A 7,833-nucleotide genomic window follows, 5' to 3' on the forward strand; every position below is an offset into this window, starting at 1 on the left:
TGGAGTCAGCTGTCCCAGCTGTGTCCCCTCCCAGCTTCTTGTGCACTGTAAGTCTCCTCTCTGACTGGGTAACATGAGAAGCAGAAAAGGCCTTGGCTCTGTGTAAGCAGTAACAAAATCATCTTTATGTTATTGACATTGTTGTCAGCACAAACACAAAATAAAGCCCTTTACTAGCTAGTATGAAGAACATAAGGTCTACCTGAGCCAAACTCAGTACATATGTAAAGCAAAATAAGCTACCAAAACCTGCACATTTTCTTATAATTTATTTTTGTAAAAATTTGATTTAGAGGATCTTTATCTTGTTCCTCTGTTCTATATGTTCATTGCACCAATATATATTTAGATTTTGGTACAGACCATAGTCTTCCTCCAATGACTTATCCGTGTGAACAGTTCTGCTTCTGGAATTGTTTCATGAAAAATGGTCTGGAACTCAGCCACTTGGAAATTCCACTATGGGAAGCTAATCTCCCCCACTTTCTAAAAATTCCTATGCTTGGGAAAAATTGCTTCAGTTCTTGGTTTAGTATTCGATTTTTGAAAAACAAACAACTATCACAAAGTCCTTATTTGATGTACAGCTGCTTAAAATTTCAGTGAGAAATATGATACTTTGCAGATGTAGAAATAGTTTAAACCTGCCATTCATTCACAGCACTGTAGACTCAAAAAAGGTATTCATTTCCATTTTTGCATTCAACAACATAGAAAATAAATTTTTGTTTAGAATATTGCTATCTAAAAATAAATGCAAATCTTGGAATAATTAATGAACCTGGTCTGATATTTCAGCTAATGTATTTGTTATTTGCCTGTTTAGTAGACAAATATTCCTAACTACTAGTATTTCAAACAAAAGATATTTGTATCTAATTTTTTTTTTTTTATAAGGCATCTTTTTGGATAAATCTTTACCACAGAGGGTAATACAAGGAGTCAGAAGCTCATTTGTGTTTTCCTGGAGATTTTCTTTCTGTTCATGTTCTGTTAATTTCTGGAAAAGAAGGAAGGAGGGAGAGAAGGAAGGAAGGAAGGAAGGAAGGAGAGAAGGATAATTAGGATTTTGCTCAGAAAGATATATTCTATACTTTGTTCTGGATCAACTAGAACCTTTTGGCACAAAGTTGTTAAAATGTTTCATTCTGATAGTTTGATATGAAAAAAGAAAAAGAAAAAGAAAAGATACATTAAAAGGAAAGTTTGTTTTTATCAAGGAAAGTAGTTGAGTAATTGATGAAATAGATATGTTCTTGTAAAACAGTATTTTAATCCAATCAACATTTTCTAAGGGAAAAGTCTTTCCACTCAGACATTTTAAATTAGTTTTTTTTCTAATATTTAATACTACTTGTGACCTATTTTTTTAGTGCCTAATGGTTTCTATATTTGCCAATATAGTGACTGCACTGTCTAGATACTACCTTTTTCTATATTCTGCATGGAAATAAGAGTAAAATTGATAATCCTAATTAATTTTAATGCTTGCTATTTTAAGAGAATCTCTACCACTGCTCAATTTTTGAAGTACCATGTCACGTATTTCTTGTTTGGAGCAGTCCTGTGAAATACCTATTAGTGTCATTTATTCATAAGGATGATGAAATTGTCATCCTGTTATACAATTATATAATCTATAAGTAGGAAGCTCTTCACAACATCGCTGTTGCTAGTCTGATTAAGTCTTGTCATTAAAGACCTTTAAATATAATGATTGACAAAGGAAACCTGTTGTGAGAAAACGACAGATGCCAACAGGACTTTCCATTAATATCATTGCAAAAGTTTACTGCACAATCCTTTCCAGAATTGTCTGTTCCTGGCTTTGATATTTTATATTGGTCCCCTTTCATTATTATATCCCCCAATAACAACCACACACACCTCGATACTCTTACGCTCCACATTTTTGTTGACAGTTATCCTAGTTGCTTGCTGTTAGTGACAAAGTTAACTGAATAGTCTACCTCCCTCCAACTTCTTCCAGTCTCCCTTCCATCTCCTTCCACTGAGCAGATGGTTTCACTGTAGCTTTGTCTAACATTTTCAGCTTAAAACACAAATATTTCAGAAAACAAAAGGGTCTAACTTTTTAGCAGTAAAGCTAAAAAAAAAAAAAATAAAGTAAAGGAAAGTAAAGCATCATGAAATCAGCGAAGAAAAAGGAAACAAAAAAGAAAAAAAGAAACAGTAAAGTCACTTTTTCTTTCCTTTTTCCTCCCTTTTGCATCACTGATTTAATGATGCAAAAAATAGCATAAAAAAGAGAAGTATACTTATGTGTATATTTCATTGAGCTTTGATAGAACTCATTATAGTTATAGATCTTTTTTTTAGAAGTTTTCCTTTTGCATAATAGGAGGGGTCAATGTTTACCTATTGAAACAAAAAACAAGCGCCATTTTCAGTAATGCTCAATACTTCTCAACTCTGTAGAAATATAACTTCATTGTTACTAAATTAGTATATTAGATACTAAACCAAATCCAAGTTCAGTTACAGGCTTTCTGAGAGATTTGAGCAAAGTCACGTAGTCACGGATTCGTCTCATCCAGCTTTACACTCTCATTATCCTTATAATTGTGATCTCAGTCTCCTCTCACAGCCCACATAGAGAGACCAGTTCTTCTAAGAAGCGTCAAATTGGCTTAGGAATTTTCTGCAGGTTTGTCTAGGCTACAGAATCTCCCAGTGTGTTCTCAAACCTTATTTTGACCTGCAATATGTGCTATTAGACTGTATGTGGTACTCTTTATCTGAGTAATAAATGCATGCTCTGTGCATTATTATCATACTAAATCCAAAACACAGCACTGTACCAGCGACTAAGAAGAAAATTAACTCTATCCCAGATGAAACCAGGATAATCTACTAGTTATATGACATAAATGATAAGAACATCTAGTTTTTGACAAGTTACTAATAAGACAATTATTTAAGAGTGTTGTTTCACAATGAAACTTCTGGAGGGCTGCAGAGAATTAATGAGCTAATATTTTCTTTGTATAAAATATTTGGATATTCCTTAGTTTTTAAACCATTATTGCAAGATACTCACTGTAAAATGACCTATACAAATAAGACCAAATCTTAATGCTATTACCCACAAATCAGAGATAACACAATGGGAAGTATAATCCCTCCATCATACATTTCATTTCAATGCTGTGTAGAATCTACTCTACCCTCTACAACTACAGACCTGATGGGACTGAGATGCAGGCTCATATAATTTTTTTATTATTCTTACATTTGAAATATTAGCTCGAGGAAATGGTATAGACTTGACAGCTAGGGGCAGTAATTTGCTTATTCACCCTCACAATATTCAGCAAAATTTGTCTTCTAGATAATAATAATAAAAAAAAATCATCAGTTAGGAACCTGAATATTAGACAACAAAGACATAATCTGTAACTTTAAATATTTTAATTCCTTCCTTTTTTTTAGGTTTCTGGGAGATGACACATTATTTTACGTACTGGAGTGAAAGGTTTCAGCATAAGCAGAGCATAGATTTTAGTGTCATTGAGTGTCATATGGTATCATTCCCATCTTTACTAAACTAAATAGTAATAATAAATTGTTATTTACTATTTGTAATAATGTTCATAGGAAGACTTTAGTCTTCAGGTGTGGCAGAGGGAACATCAAGATCAGAGGTCAAGAAAGAGGCAGTGCTCCATGACACAGGAGCCCATGTAGGGCCTGAGCTACAGCAGATTTTTTTCTTAACAGGATCTGCAGCATGTGTGAGAACCCACTGTGGAGCAGATATTTTTTCCTGAAGGACTGCAGCTCATGGAGAACACACACTGCAGCAGGTGAAAAGTGTGAGGAGGAAAGAGCAACAGAGAGGAGCTGCTATGGACTGACTGCAATGCCCATTCCTTATCCCCCTGTAATGCTCAAGGTGAGGATAGAAGAATCAGAAGTGAAGGAATGAAGGTGAGATTAGGAAAGAGTGAAGGAAAGGTGTTTTAATTTTGTCTTTTTTTGTTTGTTTGTTTTCCATGACCCAAATTAGTAATTAAATTTTTATTTTAATTGGTAATACATTAATTTTCCACAAGTAGAGTCTATTTTGCTTGAAATATCAAATTGGTGATTTCCCAGTTTTGACCCATCTCAAACCATTAAGTTTTCCTTCTCGTCTGTCTCATTTTCTCCTGCCGTTGTCCTAGAGGAAGGTGTTAGCAAGCAACTTGGGGGCATTTGGTGTAGATGCTCTGGATAATTTTCCCTCACAAGTTTTTGTGTACATTTAAAAACTTTAAAGACACTTCTATCCATTTTTTTCCTCTTCCATTTGTGTCCCACTTTTAGTTTTTAGCATATATAGATAAGATGGTGAATAAACCCACCACCAATAATACCAAAAGGAATATTTTTCTAAGAATTTCCAGTTCTGATGCAGTTGAAATAATACAAGCAAAATGTGTCTGTCAGAGGCACACATCCAATTTGGAATGTTTCATCTTACTACCTGTGCATACAAAATGGAACTAGCTTGCCTATAAAGTGTAAGAATAATAATACCTCAATAATATTGTAACCTGTGTGCTTAAAAACTAAAGTAGTTTACAACTTAGCCAAATGTATTGTGTTTAACAAGTTAGTAGGATCATAATTTTGGAGCAGCCTGTTTATGCCACTGTATTTGAGATGGTGTCAGCATTTCCATTATAAATAATTTAAGGATTTTTAACTCAGTAAGAGATAAATCTGTAGTCTTACTGCATTTTAAAGTGATTATTACGCTCAATGCATCTTCAAGGCTGAAGGGACCATATGACAAAATTTAACATTTTTCTCTAGGGGCTTTAGTAAAGAAGCTAGACATTCATCTTTAACCAGACAATTTAAAAAGGTTTCTCAATGCTACTTTGAATGTAAGGTTTGTTTAAATGTGGTGTATTTATGAGCCAGGCTAGAATGATTTTGGAATGAATTCCTAGAACAGACACTGCAGTGACTACCACTGTTTGTGAAACAATGAGTGATAAGAGTGATGTTACTGCAGAGGACAAAAAAGACATCATAGGAAGAAGAAGATATTTTTTGTTAACAGATTATCCAGGAATCATGGGTGTGCATTAGAAAGGAGAAAAAATATGATGTAATTCCATGACTTTAAAACAAAAAAACAAACAAAAACCTGAACCAAACACTTAAACATTAATTTATTTGGATACGAGTGAACAGTCTTGCTGATTCTTTCTGAACTACACACATGGCTGAAGGAGATACCTAAAGAATTCCTGGATTGTTGCTCAGATGGAGATGTACTTAACAAAGTGTAGTAATGAGGTTGCAAACAATAATTTCTATTAACTCAGTCATGTCACTACCATCATGCTTTTTAGCATTCTCACCCATCTTTCTTAAAATCTGGAACCAAACTGGAAATAAACATCAAAAGAAAGTTGAGAATGAGTGGTCATCAGGCAAGCAGGGTTCTGCTGTAGTCATCTGAAGTTCAGTGATATGAATCCCGTGTTTGATTCTAAAGCACATTAAAAAAAAAAAAACACTGACTACATCACACTATTTTTGAGTTTTATTTTACCTTATTTTTTTTCTTCTCCCTGCAATGCCGAGGACAATAGTTACATAAAAATTGTGCATACAGTGTCCTAAAAGAGTAGCAAACACTTTAAGTAACCTTTGCATGAGGTAAATACTAGGCAAAAAATAGGCTACCAATAGTAGTCATATATGGATGTCACAAAGCCTGAGTTATAACTACGCTGTTCTTAAGAGAGGTTTTATTTCAGGAAATATCAGATGTTGGAGTTTTGTATGATTGGTTTGGAGCTTTTTCCCTCTTTCCTAAAGAGACACTGCAAAATCCCATTTTTTAAAACACCCTTTGTTTTGTGTTAAAGCACAGTCAGTTTTGTCTATTTGGTATGTCCATATCACTGAAAGTGCTATTTTACCTAAACATTCAAATTATTCCAATCCATTGAAATCAGCATGATCAGATAGAAGGCTTTACTTTGCAAACTTGAGGAAGAACCTATTAGATATCTTCAAAAAAGCTTTTGTAGACCCTTTAAGTTTTGAAGTGCCAAGTTCTTGCACCTGAGGAGCTAAAGGTGCTGATATCCCTTGAAGAAGAGAAAGACTTTAAGCTTTTTTTGTCTTTTTTTTTTCTGCCATAACACCCTATCGAGCCTTCAGAAATATTTGCTAAAACTGCTTTACTTTTTGATATATATGACTTTTGAGTATTCTGTCTCACTGTAGTGTTCACCCTCTGAAAATATATCCTCCATAGAATCTGAAAATCTCTAAAAACATTTCTTGTTTGTGAACTAATCATGCAAGTCAGGGGTTTAGTTCAACACTGCTTTGATATATGTAGAAACATTCCTTTTATTTCTAGTGCAGTACATAGAGCTATGATTTAAGTATCTATTCCCCTTCTAGGAAAGACTGTGTTATGAGAATGTTGTTAATTTGCCCAGTGTGCAGACTGCTTTTAAACATGAAATGTAGATTTTAATAAAGTTCCTTTAACGTGATTGATATTTCAGAAGAACCTCTTCTACTCAAACTCACAGGACATACTTTTCTCCATTTCAAGAGGTATGTTCCCATCTAGTCCTGGCTTTACCAGCAGGACAGCTAATTTGTAACAGTGCTCATTGCCTCTAACTTGACTTTGGTTGTTAATGTTGATCCTTACATCTCTGGAGAAGGTCGGAAAAACAATCAAACACAAAAAAAAAAAAAAAAGGAAAAATATAAGTTTAACCAGTAGATGGCAGTAAGAGCTAGCAAGAAACCTGAAGGCTCAGCTCAGACCTTTTGCACATTAATCATACATCCAGCAAATTCCACACAGTACAAGCTGACAAAGACCTTGCTTTACCACAATCAATCTTTATTCACCACTAGATTACAGTGGTTAGATATACTTGATTGTCTCAGATCCAGGATAAAGCTTATAAAAAACTATATGTGTAATCGGCTTAAATTTTTCCCATTGTATTTTAGATTGTGTTTTTATTTTAAACTGAGCTTTGGATGAAATTTATTCTTATCTCTGCTATGTGACCAGACAGCCCATCTGTCACCTCAACTGTGAAGTTGTAATTTTAATGTTTGGCTCTGTAAATGTTTAAAACGTCATTCTATTATTTACAAAGGGAATATATAGCTAATAGACTATAGTTGAAAGAGGACTGTCTTAGCTCACTTGTCTTTACTCCAAGACTTTTACTACTGTGTGTCTATATTATACGCTGAAATGGCATCAGAATGGTGAAGTAAATGCTGTATTGTACTGCAAGATCCATTTTGTACAGCTGCATTCTCTAGCCTTCTTTTCTTTTTCAAAAAATCACAGTGTATCAAGGATCTTCACTTTGTTCACTTTGGAAAGTTAGCAATGCAAATATTCTCCTAACATGCACTGGACAGAAACTGTATAGGTATATCTTAAAAATAAAAAAAGGAAAAATGGAATAATGATGTGGATTTGGTTTCCATTTCATTATATAATGAAATAATTTCTTTAGAAATGCATATTTAGATTTGTGTAGTTTTGCAGATTTGAAGTGCTTAGTTTATATAAAATATGAATTCCATGCTATACTTCTCTATTTGGCTCTATTTCTACAACCTATGTAATATTATCACAGTCAATTCCGTGATGTTTTATTGCTTAAGAGCCCTTTCTCTGTGAAAGAAAAATCTGTTATTTTCCTGCTTCTCATTTAGTACTACAAACATGTAAAATAAAAAAAATTATAATCCTAAAATTTCTTGCTAAGTAAAAGTATTTTCACAGAATAACACTTAAATAACGTTCTGTAAGGT

The sequence above is a fragment of the Lepidothrix coronata genome, unplaced genomic scaffold, assembly GCF_001604755.1.
Source record: "Lepidothrix coronata isolate B3197 unplaced genomic scaffold, Lepidothrix_coronata-1.0 Scaffold257, whole genome shotgun sequence".
NCBI classification, from domain to species: domain Eukaryota; kingdom Metazoa; phylum Chordata; class Aves; order Passeriformes; family Pipridae; genus Lepidothrix; species Lepidothrix coronata.